The sequence below is a fragment of the Dipodomys merriami genome, unplaced genomic scaffold (assembly GCF_024711535.1).
Source record: "Dipodomys merriami isolate MVZ:Mamm:240054 unplaced genomic scaffold, mDipMer1.0.p SCAF_7, whole genome shotgun sequence".
NCBI lineage: Eukaryota > Metazoa > Chordata > Mammalia > Rodentia > Heteromyidae > Dipodomys > Dipodomys merriami.
The window spans coordinates 9,286,651-9,309,982 of NW_027206290.1; positions in this window are offsets into that span (position 1 = coordinate 9,286,651).

Consider the following 23,332-nt stretch of genomic DNA (forward strand, 5'->3'; position numbering starts at 1 on the left):
AGGATTTTTTTTGTCAATTAACAGAGTTCATCTATACTTATACCTTTTGTGCTTTTGTGCTTTTGTACTGTGTGTGTGTTTATTAGAAAACATTCATCTAATCTTACTTTTGCAGGTAAATTAGACTCTATTCTGGGAGCCACACATCTTAGTTTTGTTGTTACTCTAGTTTTTCTATACTTAGAAACTGAGTTTATATGATGTAACATATTTAAGATCTAGAACAATATGAGTTTCAGACATATAAACCAGTTGTACATAAAATTAGATTAAATACATTTTGAGAACACATTGGTCATTGAGAAGTAAGATTTGACTGAAACAGTATTTGATTTTCAATTGTGTAAATGGTTGAACAGAAATAAGCAAAAGAAATTGAGTTTAACAGAGACCACAATTATGTTCTTTGCTTATGAATATTTTAACTTGATGGAAAATAGCAGATTAACAATTACAAATAATAAATATTACCTCAATGGTTCTAAATTCATAAAATTACTTTGAATAATAAACAAATGCAAAACACATTCACACAAGTACTCTACCTCCTATAGGAACTACCAAAGTTATTACAAAGAATACTGCACTATAGAATTCTACACCAGCTTAGGTGTTATATGTGTTTGCTAAGTAGGTGATGATTAAGGTCCATCTAACCCAAGTAGAAGGAGGGAGGAGCAGGAGGTGGATGAAACACAAATGGAAACACTGAGCAAGGTCCTAGAGTATATGTGAGATGTAAGATTTCAATGAAGAAATGGACTTCTGAACATTTCATAGCCACAAATAAGGCATTGCTTTATTTATTCATTTGTTTATTTATATCTATCAAAATCTTCATTCAGATATTATGCCTTTCTGAAATATTAAAGTAAAAGAAAACTTTGCTTCTTTTTTAAAAGAAATTGTGAAAATACCCTACAGAGGGGTTACAATTACATGAGCAAGGTAATGAGTACATTTCTTATCAAGCATTGTTGCCTTCTCCTTTGTTTCCCCTTACCATCCCTTCCCATCTCCCTCCCACGTCCCTTTCCCCCTTCCTCTTCTCTCCCCCCTCTCTTGCTCCCCCCTTCCCCCCACCCCCCCGCACCAAGGTTGTAAAGTACGTTTTTCGACATACATCTTGTGCATCTTGTACATCTCATTGTCACAAGTCCACCTGTATCCCTATTTAAACAATTTGTTTTTTTCCCTTGGCCTCCACCAATTACACCAATGCCAAATACAGTGAAAACGGGTTACTTTACTTCTTACAGATTCACAGAATTCTGTGACTCATCTGTTAACTTGCTATTTGAGCTTCTCATTTCTCAAGCAATTACAGTTAATAATAAGATATATATATATATATATATATATCACTTTACTTATCTAAGTCTATAGTTACATGTATCTGTAAATTTAAATGTAGATATAGGTAAAGTTATACTATGTATCAAGGGCAATATTAAACCTTTCTGGCCGGGTGCTAGTGCTTCACACCTGTTATCCTAGCTACTTAGGAGGCTGAGATCTGAGGATCACCGTTCAAAGCCAGCCCAGGCAGGGAAGTATATGAGACTCTTATCTCCAAGTAATTACCAGAAAACTACAAGTGGTGCTGTGGCACAAGTGGTAGATCACTAGCTTTGAGTTGAATAGTTGAGGGACATCCCTAGGCCCAGAGTTCAAGCCCCATGACCAACAAAACAAAAAAGAAAATAAAAAGAAAAATAAAGAAAAATTCCATATTTATTATGTTATAATAACTCAATAGAAAAACTATCCTTATTAGCAGTAAACAAGGGAGGAAAACTTCAATTATTCTGCTTAACCCAAAATCATTAATCAGCTTCCAAGATTTTAAATATCTATCCATACAATGGATAAGGGTCTCATATGTAAGATATACTTGGAACTCAAAAAATTAAATTCCCCAACAATAAATCCTCAAAGAAACAACTGCCCAATAAATAAGTGGGCTAAAGACTTAAAGAGTAACTTCTCTGCAGAGGAAAGAAGGATGGCCAATAGACATATGAAGATATGCTCAGTGTCTCTAGTCATAAAAGAAATGTAAATTAAAACAACATTGAGAGTCTACCTCAAACCAGTTAGAATGGCTATAAAAACTCTAATAACAACAGATGCTGGAGGGGATGTGGACAGAAGGAAACCCTACAGCATTGTTGATGGGAATGTAACCTTGTTCAACCACTTTGGAAAGTAGGATGGAGGTTCCTCAAAAGACCCAGAAATCCCACTTTTGGGCATTTACCCAAATATCACAAACAAGACCATACTAAAGCTACCAGCACAGCTATGTTTATTGCAGCATTATTTACCATAGCTAAGATATGGAACCAACCCAGATGCCCCTCAGTAGATGAATGGATCAAGAAAATGTGGTGTATATACACAATGGAATTCTATGCCTCCATCAGAAAGAATGACATTGCCCCACTTGTTAGGAAATGGAAAGGCTTGGAAAAAATTATAATAAGTAAAGTAAGCCAGGCCCAAAGAAACATAGGTCCCATGGTTTCCCTTATTTGCAATAACTAGTACATGAGTAGGACAAGTAGAAAAGGACAAAAGCTATGTACATATGACCAGAAAGATGACGTTAAGCGAAATGAACCCCAAGATAGGGGCAGAAGTGTTTTTTTCTTGCTTGCTATTGTTTCTAACATATTTATAAAGTACCATGTGATTTTTTTTTGTTTCTTTGCATGTTCCTCCCCTATGGTATAACCCCTATTTTCACTGTATTTGATGTCAGTGCTGCATCTTATATATACACTTCTCTAATTTGGGGAGGGGAAGGGGAAAAAATGCTTAAATAGGGATACCGATTGACCCATTGTAACAATGAGATGCACAAAACACTATGTTGAAAACAAACTTTACAATTTAGGCGGATGGGGAGGTATGGGGTGTAGTGGTGGAGGTGGAGGGAAGGGATGGTAGGGGAAAAACAAAGGAGGAGGCCACAATGTTTGATAGTAAATGTACTCATTACCTTGCTCATGTAATTGTAACCCCTCTGTACAGTATTTTTACAGCAAAAATGTATTAAAAAAGAACATCATACTTATTGAATAGAAAAAAAATCTCACCACACTTTCTGAGGGGAAAAAAGTCTTTCTTTTATAAAGCTCAGCAGAATATTATAAAGTTACGAGAAGTAATAAAATGGAAAATCCATGGAAAAAGGACATTAAGAAAAGCAGAAGGGCAAGTGTATGTTAGGACAAGTGTTTTATGGCCTGAACTGCTTCAATGCTGGCTCCACCAACTGTATGCCTTTAAATGCATGACTGAGCCACTCTATCTAGCAGCTCCCTTGTTTATAAAATAGGGCAAATGTCAGAACCTACCTGGGGGTCTTGTTTTGAGAGCTAGATGACTTGGAAAGTGAATTATAAAACATGTATAAACAACTCAAGAATAAAGTAAGCATTGCATATGTAATTATAATGGCTTCTTTAGTATATCTGCTTCAATTTATGTGAAATAGGAAAAACAGCATAGAATTGTCTGCTTCTACATTCAACACAAAAGAAATTTGAATGTCTTATGTGTCCCAAAACTTTTATCTCAATGAACTATGCATAATAAAAATTATAATCTCTTGACGGAAGCATATTTTACAAAAATAAGCCTATTCTTTCTAGCTTCAAGCATGACTACTCTCTCTCTCTCTCTCTCTTACTACACCATGCCTCTGTAAAGACAGATTGTGTGAAGCTATACTAATAAAGTACTACTCTCAACTATTTCTCTTGTCCTAGGCTCTGCACCAAGATTTCTATAAAATAGCTTTGAAAATGCTAACACCATCATATCATCCTGTATTTTTGTTTTTTGTTTTCCTTGCTTTTTTTCCCTTGTGCCAGTCCTGGGTTTGAACTCAGGGCTTGGGCACTGTCCCTGAACTTTTGTGCTCAAGAATAGTGCTCTAAGCTCCATTTCCAGCTTTGGGTACTTAATTGGAGATAAGAGACTCACAGTTTTGCCTGCCTGGGTTGACCACTTCAAACAGTGATCCTCTGATCAGACTCCTCAGTAGCTGGGTTACAAGTGTGAACTACTGGTGCCAGGTGCATCAAGTACTTTCATATACAGTCCCTATCCCCAATCCCCAAGTCTCCCATTGCACATCTCACTGCAGCTACACAGCGTTCCTTTGAGGACCCAGAGGTAATGAGGAATATGTTTTTTGAGGATGACAATGACAAAAGGGTTCACTTACATTAAAACCCGGTGATCACATGACAGACATTCATAATACATTCATCCCAGGTTTTCCAAATACGTACTTTGGCTTTTATAAGCTTGCCAGTTTAGCACCTCAGGAGCACAGTGGGGCATCAACTTTATTTCCTTCCTGTTTCCTCAACATTGCCTTATGCAGTACCTCTCCACCTGTTCCTCATTATAATAATTATTACTTTTGACCTTCACTGGATCAGCAAAAATGTTGTTAACACTACACACTGGATAGTGAGCCAGTCATCAGGATTTAAATATAAAAATGTTTAAAGAAAATGATTTTTTAATCCTTTGTCAAAAAGAATTTATAGTATTGTGTGTGTGTGTGTGTGTGTGTGTGTGTGTGTGTGTGTGTGTGTGTGTGTGAAGGAGGTTGTGCATGGAATACAAAAAAATACATAAATTAAGAATTAACTTGGCAAATATTTTTCAGAGCATTTCATGTTGAACATGTGCCAAATTTTTATTACAATCTCACTGTAGGGAAAGACTCATTCAAGTCAGTAAAAAATTAGAGTAAAAAGATCAGACTTACTTTACTTTCGGACAGAATATAATAAAAAGAGATGGTTAGATAATCATTTTTATAATACATAAAAGAAAGAATTTCTAGTTAGGATTTATGAAATAATGTTTTCAAGATATGAAATTAGATCCATCCAAAGATCAAGCAGTACGCTAAAAAGAGGGTTGGCTGAGAATTCAATACTGCTTTTAATCCCACTAAATTTTATTTTAAAATTATAAACCTTTCATCAAAGATTATGATTGTTTTATTTATAAATTACAGCAAGTTCAAAGTTTTTATGTTTGGACAGAGTTGGGCCAATTTTTCTTTTTATACAGAAAAGACTAAATAAAGTTTATTAATTACGTGTTAAAGGGGAAGAAAGAAGGATCAGTGTATCTCAATTACACATTATCCCTGAGATAACATATATTATTAGTAGGAGAAAAATAAAATATACCTTAACTTGAATCCTTGAGAAGCTTTAACTAATAAGGTAAATAGTTCACATTTCAAATTAATCTAAAAGTCTGGCCTGACTGAGCTTTATGGACTGAAATGCTGGGAATCAAAATACTTGTACGAATATTCAATTTAGTTCGGGCTCCACTGACTTCTGCCTACAAGCCTAACTGCTCAGGAAGATCTGGAAGGACACAGTTCCAAGCCAGCCTGGGTAGAAAAGTCTATGGAATGAATAAGCAAACTGCTGGACTGAAAGACTAAAGGGAAGATTCAAATGGGAAGAGCACCTGTCATAACAAGAAAGCTGAGCAAGAGCTTGAGGCTCTAAACTCAGCTGCAGTTGTAGTTGAAGAACAAAACACAGAAGAAACACACACACATACACACACACACACACACACACACACAGAATAAAAGAGGGTGAGAGAGAGGGAGAGGGAGAGACACATAGACAGAAAGAGGGAGGCACCCAGTGTAACTCAGGATCTCAAAAACTGAACCTAGTGGGACAACAGAGTTGACTTCCTCTTCTCCCTAAACACAGGCAGGGAGGAGCACAGAGGGTGAGAAATTTTATGGGAGAAATGTTAAAAGAATAAGGAGTTTTTAACTAAAATGAGAAGTAGGCACACAAGATTTTTTTTTTTCTTCTGTGGCCACTGAGGTGAGAAAGAGTTCCTTGGAAATGAAAATTACATGATAAGAGTCAAGTGATCATCTGAATGGTCCAGGCCAAAAGAAGGGTCATGGTGGGGAATATGGAAATAAGTGCCTTAATGAATTGATTGTAATGCAGAGTGAAGTGGAGTGGGGAGAGAAAGGAAATGGTTACTACATTCCATTTTTTTTTAAACATACTGAAAGCAGAATACAGATGTATTTCTACTTAGAATCCTACAGACTTCAGCCACTTTATACATGTTTTAACTTATGTAACTCCTTCATGTGTGATATCTTTGTTGTTAAACGGTGTGGTTCTTTGTATTGATTAGCAGTAAAAGCTTTGGAAAGATTGTTTCAACGACAGATAATAATATTGAAGTTAACTCTTAGTGACAACTGTGAAGGCTTAGCCAAAGCACAGCCATTTCGAACTCAGACTCCATTTTGAGAGAAGGCCTTTCCTGAAAACATGAACTCAGGTTCCTGGAAAAGCCATAAAATGTCCCATTCGCTCCCTACCGGAAACTTCCCCTAGCAACAGTCAGTTAGCAAATAACAGGAAAGTAGCTAAAGCTCCAGATGTTGCCTAAGATAGCATTGCTAATATTCTTGAGGTTTAGCCTGCACTTTAGCCAATAAGATTGTTACAAGTCTTGCTTGCTAAATGTTAACCAATTGTGCAGCTGCTAAATTGGAAACCCCCTACCCTTGTTGTAACCACAATGAAAAGCCTGATAAACTGAAGATGGGTCTCTCAACGCCAACCCGCAGCATCGGTTGTGAGTCCAGGGTCGAGCTTGCAATAAAAGACTTTCCTGTGCTTGCATTGGAATCAGCTCCTTCGTGGTCTTTGGGGAATCCACCATCTGGGCATAACACATGATCTTCAGTTAGTATCTAATTTCTTAGAAGAAATCCACTAGGGATTATAATCTAAGTAATTTTCTTAAAGGCACAGAGGGAGTTGTCTCTGATGTACATATAAATTTAATAAAGGGGCCTATCCTTTGTTTTCTTGGTGAGGACAATACTAGAACTTGACCTTAAGGTTTCCCATTTGCTAGGCAGCTGCTTTACCATTTTAGTCACCACTCAGCTCTTTGGCTTTCATTACATTTTAAACTATTTTTTGTTGGGCTGGGAAGGTGGCTCAGTGGTAGAGCGCTTGCCTTGCATGGATGAGGCCCTGAGTTCGATTCCTAAGCACCACATAAGCAAAAAAGAAAAAAGCCAGAAGTGGCACTGTGGCTCAAGTGGTAGAGTGCTAGCCTTGAGCTGAAGAGCTGAGGGACAACGCCCAGGCCCAGAGTTCAGGCCCCACAACCGGACCCCCCCCAATTTTTTTTTTTATTGTAAAAACACTGTATAGAGTGTTACAGTTACATGAGTAAGGTAAAGATACTGTATGGAAGGTTACAGTTACATGAGTAAAGTACATGAGTACATTTTCTATCAAGCATTGTTACCCCCTCCTTTGTTTTTCCCCTACCATCCCATCCCTCCCCACTTCCCCAACTCCTCCCCCCCCCACTTCAAGTTTCAACATAGCGTCTTGTATGACTCACTGTTACAATAGATAAACCTGTGTCCTTGTTTCAACATTTTGTTATTTCCCTTCCCTTCCCCAAATTAGAAAAATGTATATACAAGATGCAGGGCACCAGAATCAAATACAATGACAAATCAAAACAGCTTGGTACAAGCTGTTCTTGGCACAAGAACAGACCTGAGGACCAATGGAATAGAACTGAAGACCCAGAAATGCCCACAGACCTATAGCCAACTAATCTTCGATAAGGGAGCTGAAAAAAAATAGAATGGAAGAAAGACAGCCTCTTCAGTAAATGGTGTTGGCAAAATTGATTAAACACCTGTAGAAAACTAAAGTTAGATCCTTATATATTACCATGCATCAGAATCAACTCCAAATGGATCAAAGACCTGGAAGTGAAAACATTACAGGAAGGAAGAGGAGAACACTAGGGTTCCTTGGCACAGGCTGAAATTTTCTTAATGAAGACCCAGAAACACAACAAATCAAAGAAAGGTTGGACAAACGGGATTGCATGAAACTGCAGAGCTTCTGCATGGCAAAGGACATAGCTAGCAACATAAATAGAAAACCCACAGATTCAGAGAAGATCTTCACTAGCCATAAAACAGACAAAGGTCTTATATCTAAAATATACTTAGAACTCAAAAAATTAAATCCTCCAACTTTTTTTAAACCAAGGTCTTTTTTTTTTTTTTTTATCTTGGCCAGTCTGAAGTTCAGTACTGCTATTTAAGCTTCCTGTGTTACTGAGAAGACAAGTATGTGCCACCATGTCAAGATTGTTATTGGTAGAGATGAGATCTCTCCTCTCTGTCTCTCTCTGTATCACTCTCCCTTCTTCCCCTCTCCTTCTCTCTCTCTCTCTGTGTGCTCGCTCACTCTCACTTTTCCTCTCTGGCTGGCTTTAAACTGTAGCCTCCAACTCTCAGCTGCTTGAGTAGCTTAGTGCAAGAATCAGCCATTGTATCTGGATAATGATGATTTTTTAAAAAATCCTCTTTGCCGCCTTTCTTGTCCTCATTTGCCTTTTTCTTCTCTGGAAAATTGAAGCTGTTAGCAGGATACCTTCCATGCAATCATTAAATCTGAAGCATGACTCCTATGCCTGCTACTCTAGCAGTTATAAAATACTTAGTCTTTCTGACTTGCACTTTTTTTTTTATGGTATAATAATTTGAAGCCTCATTTATTCGAAGTACCCTAATCTGGCCTGGACTTATAGTAGTTATTATTTTCTTTTCCTTCCTGAAATCTCTTTGGTGACACAGGGAAGATAAATCTTTTCCTACTTTACGGTTTAAGCTGGAGACCTCCCTCTAGGGAATGGACAGTGTGTGTTGCATTAGGAAATCAGGGTGGGCTTGAAAAGTGGTTCTCAAACGCAGGAACAGTCAGTGGATGGTCTGATGAAGCTGTGCTCATTTTCTTTTTGTACTCTGGGCTATATTACTTGGAGCAGTATATAACACTTTAAAAGCTTGTTGAGAGGATTATCACAAATGTGTCAGTGTAAACGATAAGAGTTAGTTATTAGTCATACTTTCCTTTCTTGTAAAAAGCAGAATTATTTCCTGAAAGTGTTTGCTTGTTAATGGTGTTAGGGAATAGGAAAGAAAGTCCAGACACCGTTGAGGAAAGCAAATAATAACAAATCAAGTCACTACAGTTAGGTTTCTCCATTTTTTTTTACAGTGAGTATATTGTAGTAGCTTACTAAAATTGATTGAACTAAGTTGAAAATAACATTATGTGATTAGCATTGTTCCATCACTGATCCACATGAGATAGTTAAATACAAAGCAGAAAACAGGAGATTTTCTTCTGTATTATGAAGTTTTAGGAGAATGTTTGTTAATAAATTAACGAAGCTGGTAGTTTTTACAATACTAAGTGTGGACTAAGTTTAATAGTCATAGTCTTAGGTAAATCTAAGGCAAAAGAAGTACCCTAAATGGCTTGGAAATGGGCAGTAATGAGATACAATTGACTTTCCAATAAGATTTCTAGGATGCTTCTCAGTCGAGAGCTGGGCCTGTAACATGAAGATCTCTGGGAATTATTTGATTCCACTTGTATACCTCTTTCTTTTCTTGAAGAGGCAATTTCACAATCCTGTAGGGATGGGTGCTATGTTGTTAACAATGTAAATGCTTCTTATCCATAGAAATGCAAGTGTATTTTGAACTATTGAGAATAAATGTCTCTAAATGACATTTTTATTTGAATCAATTTTAATCTTTCTGATTTCCTCAGTAATTAACAAGTTAAATGAAATATTTAATATATGTTCACAATATATTCTGTGAGAGACATGATTTTTACCATGTTGAAAATTGTTTGTTCATTGAAGTTAACTATGGCTAAATATTGGCCTAATATACTCCTTAATACTAATTCACTAAACACCTAAAACAACAATGAGTGGGTAACATTTGTTTTTATATAGTCCTTGTATAATGGAAAGGATTTTGATGTTTCTAGAAGAAAAGATAGATGCGGGTGGCTCATGCCTGTAATTCTAGCTACTCAGGAGGCTAAGATCTGAGGTTCATGGTTCAAACCAGCCCAGGCAGGAAAGTCTGTGATACTCTTTTTTTTTTTTATAAGTTTTTTATTGTGAAAATACTGTACAGAGGGGTTACAATCACATGAGCAAGGTAATGAGTACATTTCTTATCAAGCATTGTTGCCTCCTCCTTTGTTTTTCCTCTACCATCCTTTCCCCCCCACCACCTCCACATTATCTCCCTAAATTGTAAAGTTCATTTTTTGACATAGCATCTTGTACATTTCATTGTTGCAATGGGTCAATCTGTATCCCTATTTATCCCCAATAAACCACTCAGAAAACCAGAAGTGGCCCTGTGGCTCAAGTGGTAGAGCACTAGCCTTGAGCTAAAGAGCTGAGGGACAGCACTCAGGCCCAGAGTTTAAGCCCCATGACTGACAAAAAAAATAGACTAATGAACATTTATAAAACAATAGGATAGACTTTCTACAAAACTATAGGTGGACCAAATAAGAAGTACTTGGTAGGCGTAAATTGAAATTATTGAGTTATTAAAACTATGAAAGACTTGACTTAGTATATCTATTCTAATATTACACAGATGCTTCATTTAGTATATTGTGCATTATAAGTAATTATATTTATCATGTATGTTTACATTTGACAGATATGTTTATTTACCTTTCAGAAATATAATCAGAAACTTCGTAATATGCTAATCTCTTGAATTTGCCTTGAATGTCTTTAATGGGTCTGATACTTAAAATGAAATTTTAAAGACACACTTCCTAAAAGTATTATCCTGGGAACTAAACCTTTCACATGTGGAAATTGGGGGAGCATTTAAGATCTCACCTATAGAAACAGCAAGCCTTGCAACTTCTTTTCATATCCCATCCCATCTTTGAGAACTGATATCAACTAGAAGGAGAAGTAAAAAATGCCCAATCCTCTTTGACCTCAGCTTTGGGGCTTCTTTATGCTTTGGGAAACATCTGCCAAAGTCTAGTTTTCTCAAATGAATTTCTCTTATATTCTTCATTATTATGGAAATCACAGAACACCTTATATTACTATGAATGATTTTTACCATTAGTTAGATCTAAGACTGAATTCTCGCTCTTTTACTGGCTCTCTTAAGATAGCCAAATTTTTGACAACACAAGTCCTTCTTTCCTTACCTGTAAAATTAGTACTATGTAGGTATTGGGAAGGTGAGAATGATGTGTATATTGTGATTCATGTATCATTGACTAATAAGAATTGTAGCTATTGCAGATACAATATGAAAATCTGATACAATTCTTCCAGAAGCACTTTCATTAAGTTTTAGTGATCATTTCTTTGTTGTTGTTGGCTGTAGTGTTGGGACTTCAGTATATATGGAAAAGAGGAGGAAATAGAATAGCTAAAACAGAATTTGATGATGATAGAGGAAGGAACTAGTCAGTGATAATGGTAAAACCAAAGATGCACCTGTATGAAGTATAGACTAGGAAGATGGGATTTGATTAGAAATGAAGTAGAAGCTAATGAAAGGGTTTTGTGTGTGTGTGTGTGTGTGTGTGTGTGTGTGTGTGTGTGTGTGTGTGTGTGTGTGTGTGTGTGTGTGTGTATGTGTGTGTGTTTTTTGTTTTGTTTTTGGGTCTGGTCATGGGGCCTGAACTCTGGGCCTGGGCGCTGTCCCTCAGCTCTTCAGCTCAAGGCTAGCTCTCTACCACTTGAGCCAAAGTGCCACTTCCAGCTTTTTTCTTTTTGCTTATGTGGTGCTGAGGAATGGAACCCAGGGCCTCATGCATGCAAGGCAAGCACTCTAACACTGAGCCACCTTCCCAGCTCTAATGAAAGGTTTTAAACCAAGGAATTTGAAAGGGAAGAGAAACTTCTTACCACAGAGATGTTTATGGTGATAAATAATAGTAGTTGGGCCAATTTCATCATTCTACCAAGTTTTTGCTATAATATACACTCCAATATGTATTATTATCATAGCATATATAATTGTCAATTAAAATAAAATATCATAAATAGAAAATAAAAACCAGAGCTGTTCAGTTGTAAAGAAAAGTAATACCTTCTTCTCATTTTAAGTACCTGACTGTGACCTTTAAACAAAAATAAATAAATGACAATAAGAGCCATATTCAGTATCCTAGCTACTTTGGAATCTATGATTCGGGATATCATGACTTGAGGCCACTCTGGGCAAAATATCCACAAGAACCCATCTACTGTAATAAAAAACTAAGTTCAATCATTTGTATTTGCCATCCAAAATAATCAGGAAGCACAAATAGGAGGATTGAAGTCCAAATAAACTAATTTGGAAGTGCAAATAGGAAGACTGAGTTCAGGTTAGCTCAGGAAAAATTGAAAGTCCCTCCACCTCAGCAAAATGCTGGAGTCATGACTCAAGTGGCAGAGTATCTAGCAATCACATGGCCCTGAATTCAAACCCCAGAATAAAGAAAAAAGAAAACTTAACAAATGAAAGACATATATATTTGTTTGTGTTTGACAAAGGAGATCTTATTTAGAAAGACACAAAGAAAGAAGGAGATAGGTGTATTTCATGCATAGGTTTAATATGAGTACCCGCTGTGAGGTTAGAGGGACAAGATAGGGTGGAAGTTTTAAAGAAATAAAGCAACAAAGTCATAATGAAGTCTGGTTATTCAAATTTGTCTTTCCATTTCTGTATCTTTGGGATTTTTTTCTCCAGGTATGGGAAGCATGCATCTCCATAAAGAATCTTATGACTTGTTTTAGTAGAAGGCCAGAACTTCTAATTCTTCTTGCAAGAATAGGAAGAATAAGGATAATTTGAGGTACCATATGACTTGGAAATAACAAAAAAAAATTAGCAACCTACAGTTACCTCAGTAACTGTGAGGTTCTACTGTAACTAAGCAATGTCAGACACTATAATATTCCCAAACTTCGAATTTTGGATGAATGATTTTAAGATACACTTACCCACTACTAGCCCTTGGAAAAGCATCATATCCACAGCATCACACTTCTACCACCAGAGGGCGGCATCTACTCAAATACTTCATATAGGACTATCCAGTGGGTACCTTCATGGACACAGCTCACCTGAAGGGGCAAAACATATATGAACAGGTCATTAGGAACACTCAATTTTCCTCTCAAAAATTCAAAATGGAAATACAAGTTGAATTTCCACTTTTCAATGGACAGTTGTTACAAGAGATAAAGAGGAAGAGAAGAAGCCGACAAGCAAAATGTAAATAAATACTACTATTCATAAACAGCATTCATGCACACTTATGTTTTCATACCCTCTCACTATGCTCAGTCAGGTTCCAATTGTTGCTGAGACCAAGGAAGCCTTGGTTGTTCAGGTTTCCCTGGGGACAACTGTATATAAACCCTGTAAACAAAAACTCCCATTTGGTAAGACTATTGAGTAAGGTTTGCTATGGGGGTTATTGGGAGCAAACTTACCTAACTTACACTCCCTGTTTCCTTCTATACCATCTTTCCTTCATGTGTAGACCAAATCCGAGCTTCTAATATGATGACCTTAGCTTTACCAATTAAGGGTTTAATTTTCACAGTATTCAAAATAATAACCAAGCTCTGGAATCACAAAAGGCTTATCTGATTTTTTTCCTTATTTGGAATATAGTGGAGATCAAGGAAAACAGGTTGATTAGAATATCCTACCAAAAACTGAAGTCATGTGGTCATCATTCAGCTTTAGCCATCATAAATCATGTCATTCTCTCAAGTTTCAAAATCTACTAAAGTATCCTAACAAAAATAGTAGTATAAATGCTTCAATAGCTATGGAAATAAAAGTTGCACACATTCAAAAGCTACAGAGAATATGAAATTAAGATGCCAGCATGACTTTCTGTTGATATTATAATTATTTATTCCACCATCTTTGTCTTTCAGCATTTCTGTTTTGTGAGGAAACTTCAGACACAGGGTTTTCTGTTTTAATACAGCAATCCTTTAGAAGCCAGTACCAGTCCCTGCACAATACAACTAAACTACGTTGTGTGGCATAAAATGAGATGACAAAGAGAACATAAATCATATCTGTGGTTCTTTTGTAAAAAATATTTCTATTATCTTTAAGTAGTTGTTCAAAGGAGTTTGCATGTAACAAATAAGAAGTACAATGCAACTTAATCACTGCTACCCCTTTCCTAATTGTCTTCCATCTTTCCCAACCTATCCCTCCCATCATTTTCTAAGTTTCATACAATATGCATAGAATATTATGACTTCATTCTCCTCTACTTTTTCCCTTCATTTGTTGACCCCCTTCCCTTGACTTCCCATCACACCTGTCCAGTGCTAGTTTCTTAGTATTCATTCAGTTGGACTGTGAGTTAGTGCTTCCTAAGAAATCACATGATTTGAACTCTATACACACATACACACACACACTGCAGTTAATACATTTGTGTGTGCTTATATACTTGCATACCCCATATGTATTCACTTGTACATTTGTAAAATTAGTTGTGGCTTGCATGCATCCTTTTTCTCTGCGGGCCTGACTGAGTTCACTTGCCATAATTTCTTCAAGGGCCATCCATGTCTTTGCAAATGATGTAATATCATTCTTTCTAATAGATGAATCATATTCCATTGTGTATATATCCCACATTTTCTTGATCCATTCATCCCTTTTGAGGGGGGGGGGTGCTGTATCTGGGCTGTTTTCACACGCTGGCTATGGATGCTGTTCTTAGTGTTGCGGAGGTAGAATTCCAGGAGAAGACAACAGAGAGAGACCCTGGAAAGAATTTAATATTGATGGTTAATGTTATTTGTGGCCTCTTTGTGCTAGATAGATAAATACTAGTTCTCAGGGTTTTATTTTCCTCCTTCTGTGTGGCTAAATAGTGACCTCTATAACCTGAAAGTAAATTAGTGGTGTTCAGGAAAAACAATTTTTAATGATCTTGAAAAAAATTAATTACCTTAACAACAAGAAACTACATTTTTTCCTCAAATGCTTTTTTAAATTCCCTTTACTGCTATACCTTATTTGTCAGATATTTATACCTCAAATGATATTTTTAAGTAACTGGCCTTTTTGTGGTTTAAAATTGAGAAACCTCTTTAATTTTTTAAAAATCATACGAAATTAAAGCTGTGATACTAACAAGGTATATTAATTTACTTTTCATGATTGTCTTAAATATAAAGATGCACTTAAGGTTGTCTTTAAAAAGTCATTCCTTCAGCCTGGCACTGGTGGCTCACTCCTATAATCCTAGCTACTCAAGAGGCTGAGATCTGAGGATCGCAGTTCATAGCCAGCCCAGGCAGGAAAGTCTGTGAGACTCTTTTATTATTATTATTATTATTATTATTATTATTATTATTATTATTATTATTGTGAAAATACTGTACAGAGGGGTTACAATTACATGGGCAAGATAATGAGTACATTTCTTATCAAGCATTGTTGCCTTCTCCTTTGTTTCCCCTTCCTATCCCTTCCCATCTCCTCCCCACCCCCCCCACCTGATCCTCCCCCCCTCCACCAAAGTTGTAAAGTTCGTTTTTCGACATAATGACTTGTACATCTCATTGTTGCAATGGGTCGTAAGACTCTTATCGCCAATAAACCACAAGAAAACTGGAAGTGGCACTATGTCTCAAGGGGTAGAGGGCTAGCCTTGAGCTGAAGAGCTGGGGCACAGCACCCAGGCGCAGTTCAAGCTCCATGACCGACAAAAAAAAAAAAAGTCATTCCTAGTTAAACTTTAATTTAATAAATATTACTTATTCCGTTGGTAAAGATAATTAGTTAAGTAGAAGCCACTTAGATTTTTTTCTACACCCAATTGTTTATTTACATCTGGTATTCTTTTAAAAGATCTTGTTCTCATAAACTGACATGCTGAATCAAACTACCTTGTATGAATCCTTAATGAGAAAAATAGAATAAATTATAATATAATATATAATATGTATCATATATTATATAACATATAGTATATGTTAAAGTATATATAAATATATAATATGAATCATATAATTGTATATTATAAAAATATAAAAAGTCTTGAATCATGTCAGCCTAATAAACACAAACACATTAATTCCAATTCCAGTACCACAAGAATGTTTTTTTGTCCCGTTGTTTGGATGGGTATTTAAATTTTTCTTTTACATTTTAAGAGTGCCTAATAATAGTAAAGACAAGGAAACCTCTAAGCCACCAACAAAATGTACTTCAGGCAATTCAACCAAAAAGTAGTTTGAGCATTAAGTCTTAGTCTTTTGTGCAAAGCAAGATTCCCACCATTTGGATGCTAAAAGTAACCCTGGCTCTTCATTAATTAATGACTTAATTAATTTTATGCCTGTCCTGGGGCTTGAACTCAGGGCCTGGACACTATCTCTGAGATTCCTTGGTTCACAACTAAAGGCTCTACCACATAGTACCACTTCTGGGTTTTTGATTGTTAATTGGGAGAAATGTGTCTGATGGACTTTGCTGCTTGGGCAGACTTCAGAATAGAATACTATTATCCTCAGCCTCTTCAGTAGCAAGGATTACAGGAGAGAGCCACTGGTGCCCAGCAATTAGAATTTATTTTTACTCTATTTTCTTCTTAGGTTTTATATTTCTATTTTCAATTGTGCATGTTTTCACAATATTGTTTTGATTAAACATTCATTTACTTGACTAGGTCTGTTTCACATAAAAATATGAATTAGTGAGTTTGAGTCATTGTGGTTTGTGTTCTACATATTGTCACCTAACATTTTATTGGCTTGTAAAATTTAGACGTTGGAATAATGAAGGTGAAAAATCTCTGGAAAATTGTTTTCGTCTTTTACTTTTAGTATAATTTCCACTACCAATCAAGGAAGCAGTCAATCAAATTATCACCATGAATTAATAGTACTAAATATTTATTGAGCAAAAATTGTGTTGACATTGTGTTTAAAATCAAGAATACATATTAGCAGGGGAATAAAGTCTTTCCTTCTAGGAATTTATTTTTCACCTGGGGACTTTGGGTGTAATGACAGAAATATAAATGAATTTAATATAGCATGAGGCAGAGAAGACCTGTGTCCACGGATCTCAGCTGAAGAGCTGGGGCACAGCACCCGGGCCCAGTTCAACCCCATGACCGACAAGAAATAAAGTCATTCCTAGTTAAACTTTAATTTAATAAATATTACTTATTCAGTTGGTAAAAATAATTAGTTAAGTAGAAGCCACTTAGATTTTTTTCTACACCCAATTGTTTATTTACATCTAGTATTCTTTAAAAAGATCTTGTTCTCATAAACTGACATGCTGAATTAAACTACTTTGTAGTTTAATCTCTGCAGAGGCAGATTCCCTTTTCCTTATTATATGTGTGGGTGTTTGTCCAATACTAATATAGAAAATAAAGAGTATTGTCTCTTAGAACAAAGGGCAGGTGTGTGTGTGCTACCCAGTGTGCTACCCAGATGTTAACCCAAGAGTAGGAAGATTTGCTTCTGGCCTTTGATAGAAGACTGAATGCCACTCCTGAGCTCTGATACAAGTGTAGTGAGTGCCTAAAAGGCTACCTGCACGTCTTCATTTCATCACAAATGATTTAAGTCTCAAGACAGCAAACCTAAACAAAGAGAGCTAGCATTACTACCACTTTCTATATCATGAGTAGCAAAATACTATGTCTCTGACCCGAGATTTGTGTTTTCTGCCAGCATCCGTGAAATTGTGCTAGACTCACATGTTGGCTTGTGAGTAGAGAGATATTTCAGTCTCTTCATAGAGATTTTTTGAGAGGTCTATTTTAGAAGAAAGTCTCTGAATGTCTTTAGGACATTTTTGTAAGTAAATTTTTCACAGGTTTGGCTCATTTGTGGACAGATAACTTCAAATTACTTAAAATTTTGAACTCTGTCATATCCCATACAGAAAGTAAGTGAGAATGGTGTTGGCAAAATGCGTAATTAGCCAATTTTCCTTTGAGGTGAATATAATAGGACATACATACCTAAAAGGGAAAGTCAGATAATTTTTCAAAAAAAGTTTCATTTTCTATTTTTCTTAGGCTATCTATGTATAATGCATGGCAACAAATCTCTTAATTTTTATTCAAAATGTTTTATACATGTTAATTTTTCAGTTGTAACTCTTTATTGCAAATTGGATTATTTCTCCATACATTTATACTCTAGCTGGCGTTTTGGCAAGAAGCATTAGATATGATCATCCTGTTTCAGAATGTGTCTGGCATAGCTTTGAAATTACAGCAGCTGAACAGAGTGGCCTATTAAGAGATTTAATCATGGGAATGCTTATATTCAATAAAAGTTATCAAAAGGTATTATCATAATGAGGAACTTCAGTGTTCCTCAAGTACAGCACCTTATGAATTATGCGGAGCTATTTTTGAACTACAATGCGACACTAAATTAGGTTCCTCTTTCGTCAAAAAATTTAAAGCATAATCAGTTACTATTCTCTGCTTGTTTCTAATTTCTACAATGCTGCCTTGATTTTGTAAACCTACAGAAATCATGTCTTTTCTCTACTCTTTTCTTTTTTCTGTTTTGATGTCACTTTACATCAATTTTTCTTTCCTCTAGGGCTGGCTCTTGAAACCAACTGGCACTAGTAATGATTCTTCATGGTGTAACCTAGTTCAGACAATTATTATTTCTCTAAAGCCAGACTAGTCTTGCTGCCTCCATTTAGTGAAAATAAAAAGGGGAAAGAACAGAAAGAGGAGATCATGCATAGCTTAAAATAACAGTATCTTAAAATAACAACAACCATATGACAGTTTCAGGCCTGTGCTCGGAGAGAATTTGCATATATCCTATTAAGCTTTGCCTGAGCTCCACTTTCAAATTTTGATGTTGCCAGTCAATTTTCAGAGGTCAATAATATCTTTTCCTAAATGCAAGTTTTCTTATAATTGCACCTCATAACTGACAATGTGCACTTACAAAAAGACAGGGAAGAGAAGTGTTCGTTCCAGGCAAACATCAATATGTGGCATTTTGTAGACAGGATAAGTCTGGAAAGACTCTGCTATTTTTGGACCATTAGGATTCAAATGATAAATTCAATTAGTGAGGAGCTGACTAAGTGATCTAAAATAGTGTGCATTAGGAGTAATGTACAAGTATGGAGTTCATTAAATGGCAGTATCAACGTGATCACCTTTTAGTAACACAATCAATTTGCTGGTCTTTGAGTAGTAGTAGTGGTCAGACTAAATTAAATTTAATGCACATTGATCAAGTGATTTACAGTATCTAGACTTGCAGAAGCTCAGAATAAAGAATGATGACTTGCAGGCATTCCTGGAGTACAGAAAGGAATAAATCAGGAAAAGGACCAAGCAAGGTGAGAAAACTTGTCATGTGTTTGTTTCCAAATTTTACAATAGTACTTGTCCTGAAGTATGCAAAAAATGGAAAAAAAAATAAGTCAGACTAATCAGCATTCTCTGATCCCCGTGGATATCACTGACTTAAGTGCTGCATGGACAAATTGGTATTTCATCTGCATTTCTGTCCAACTCTTGAAGGTTGGTGGTGTTAAATTCCTACTGACAGGTACTATGCAAGCCTTGCTATTCTAAGATACTAGAAATAGTCATTGTAGTTTAATAAGGAAAGCTTGAAGTCTCAAAGATGAGACAAGCCAAACCGTTTAAATTTATTACAAGTGCATCTAAATCCTTCATCTTTCAACTCTTCCCTTAATGTATGAGATATGAATAAAAGAATCATGGTAAAGATCTAATCTGCATGGTGGCTCCATGTGTCATGTTTAGATATATTTCATAATAATGGGATAGATATTTTCCAGAAATAGATTGTCTATTTCCATAAGATTTTACAGGAAGCATCCCAGCTACGTCTTACATTTTTACTTGCACTGTAAAAGTCTGTGTTTTTTTATAATTTGAGAGAAAAAATTAGAGGACATTTGGAAACCTCTTTGATATGTTTAATGCTTAATATGATCTTTAGGATAAACCACTTTTCTGTAGGTTAGCAATAGAGTCAGAGCAGATTATCAACCAAACATGGTAAACTACAATAGTTATAACCAAAAAAAATTAAAATACCTCTTCTAATAGAGAATATATTTTTGCAGTAATAGTGTTTTACATGATTTTGAAAACCTCTAAACTACAATTGTGAGAATTGACTGCTATTCTCTAAAGATGGGCTAGGGGGCGATATAACCTTGTAGCTGGATGAAATCTAGGCCAGAGAAATGGAAATTGGTTGTTTTATCAACCTTTTTTCAGAAAAGGTAGGATTCATGTGTGCTTGAATGTACACATGTGCACAGGTTTCTCTTTGCCTTCATAAGATTCAAAGCAGAAAATATAAGAATATTCACAAATATTAATTTTCATGTGGAATATGCAGATGTTCAAATCATTCCAAGTTTTGACCTATAGATGTCATGTTTTAATAAGATGATTAAAATAGCTTTTTCTAAATAAAGATTTTAATTTTTCTCCATATTTCAGATAGGGAATTATAAAGAATAAGTGAAATCCTGGACGTTTAAAAATGTCAATTGCAATATACTTTTCTGTTTAAAATTATTACACAATTATATTTTGTCAATATAAGAATATTAAAATTCTAAAGACTTGCTGGAATCAAGTTCACTAATTAACCCTGGAACATGTTAAGAAATTTAATATTTTTGGCAAAGAGAAATAATTTTTTAACTTAGAAAATATTGTAACCAATATCTAGCTACAGTCATTGTTACTTTTACTTTCCCCAAAGTTCTAATATTACTTGTAATATTTTTTATATCAGGCCTGGGCTTGAACTCAGGGCCTGGACACTCTCCCTGAGTTTTGTTTTGTTTTTTTTTGTTTTGTTTTTTGTTTCAAGGCTAGTGCTCTATCATTTGATTCCTTTTTAATTTTCTTTTAGTTAATAGGAGATAAGAATTTCCTGTCCAGGTTTGCTTTGAATACAGTTCCTCAGATCTCAACCTCATGAATAGCTAGGATTACATGCTTGAGCCACCTGCACCTGGTTGTCAATTTTAATATTTCATTTAAAAATATGTTTAAAGAAAAAATCCTAACCTAGTAACTAATGAAGATTATATGAATATAATTCATTTATGCACAAACTATTTTGTAAGGCTTTGAATTAGAGTTTATTATGTAGCTGGGACTGTGTTGTTATTGGTGTATTTAACATTTCTTGACCTGCTATCTTATAAGGGATTTTTAGTACTGTAGTTTTCTTCTTATGTGACTCTTTCACTTACTCCAACATTTTAAGACAATTCAACTAAACAAAAATAATGAGAAGGCATTTGTAAATTTTTTAAAAAAGATATGAAACATGTTAAAGTATTCTATTACCTGGATCCTATTAAGACAGAATGAGTGAAAGTCAATTACCATGCCTAGAAAACTAGATTAAACTTTCTCTCATACTGAAGCAGAATGCAGACCACAATTAGGTTCAGTTTTGTAAACCTTGAGAAAGATAACCCCCTGCCCCAGCTTCTTCTCTTGAATATTAAATAAGTTACACAGTGATTAATTATTTCATGTGTAGGAAAGATTTGACTGATTCTCATTATTTGAAGAGTATGTTTAAAACTTCAGAAATGAATGTTGTTTTGGTAAGCAATTGTTTTCACCAATGTGTAAGTTTTATTTAAGCCCCAAATTTTAGAGGTCACTATTGTTTAATAAATTGATTTAGCAATTCATAAATGAAATCTTAAAATACCAGTCACTGATCAGGAATTGTAGAAACAAGCTGATTTCTGTTACAATGAAGCTCATAATTTAGTTGAAAAAATACTTAGAAAATATTTGACCAAGTGAAACAAGCCAAATAGATTTTGTAAGATACATCAATAGAAAGTTTTCTGGCCTATATCCCCTAATCACATAATTGGCAGGGGGACACAAACAAGAAATATTGAGTACAACATTTAAGTACTACCTTGAATTCACACTATTATCCTCTTTTACTTAAATAGAATTATTAGATTATAAGTATAGCAAGAACTCAGTGCCTAGCAGATGTATTTGACTTGACTTAGAAGCTTTTTATACCCTCCATGAATGTTAGAACTATTCCACAGACAAAGGCATCATTAAAATGCTTTTGAACTAATATTTTGTATTTGACATAATACAAAGAAATGATGTGTTTTCTATTGAGAATTTAAAATAAACACTTAGACTCAAATACATAAATCCCTGAGGATGCAGGACATCTTAAAACTTGGCTTTTGTTTTTGTTTTTTCCTAACCAGCAGTAGCCTTTTCACACTGTCCAGTTATCCCAGCTCCATGTTTGTGAATGGGTATGTGTGTGTTCATTGACCTCTGTGTATGAAAGTGATTTAGGAGGTCAGAGGGCCACCCTTTCTCTGTACAGTCTTTACAGCTATTCAGCCCTTGCCAGTCAGAATGTGATGAATGGGTTCAGGAACTGAACTCTGACCCTGGCTGAGAGAACATGGCCCCTGTCAAAGTTTCTCAAAGGATTCCAATTATCCTTTAATAGAAATGATTCTTGAAATTACTTGTAATTTTGCGTTAGGTAATAAAATCTTCCTTTTGAGTTTATAAGTTAATAGCAAAATGTTGTGTATTCCAAATGGCTATTCATAGAATAAAATTACTGTCTAACTCAGATAATATTAATGGTATAGCCAAAAGAACTAATTGCTACCCAGTTATTTTCATCACAATTGACAAAATTCTCCTAGTGGGTATAATTTATAACATAGAAAATGTCTTGAAGATGTCAAAGCTGATTGCGATAGAAAAGAAAAAAATGCTCATTACTTTTTTATGCTGAATTGCTTCTGAGCATACACAAACTTATGCAATACTGAACTTTTCAAAACTTAAACATATATACAATCCTAAGCTTAGTCAGCACCAGCATGTAATTAAATTATTCCTCAAAAATAATTGGATGTGTGATTATTTCAGTATTGTGCCAGTGTTGCTGCACTCTGTATTTTGTTCTGGTATAATGAAGTAAATTCAGAGAATGAAATCTCACATTCCAAATCTATCTTAGTGTCCACTAAGATAGTCACTCAGCACAACAATCAGCACAGAAAATATGCCTAATTCACAGCATAAGCAAGTTTAAGCAATGGGAATATTATGAAATGCCAGTAAAAACTTCACAAAAATAATCGTTATACAATATGTATGCTTAATCCACCTCAAGGCAGGTTTCTCTTTAACAGATAGATAGCAGAATTTAGCTAGCAGTAGAACTGACATCTTTATCTAAGACGATTATGGTGATGTTTAATAGCAAAACCAGTATTGTTTCCTCTTTTCACAGAATTTATCAGATATTAGAATGCTTTTCACACTAT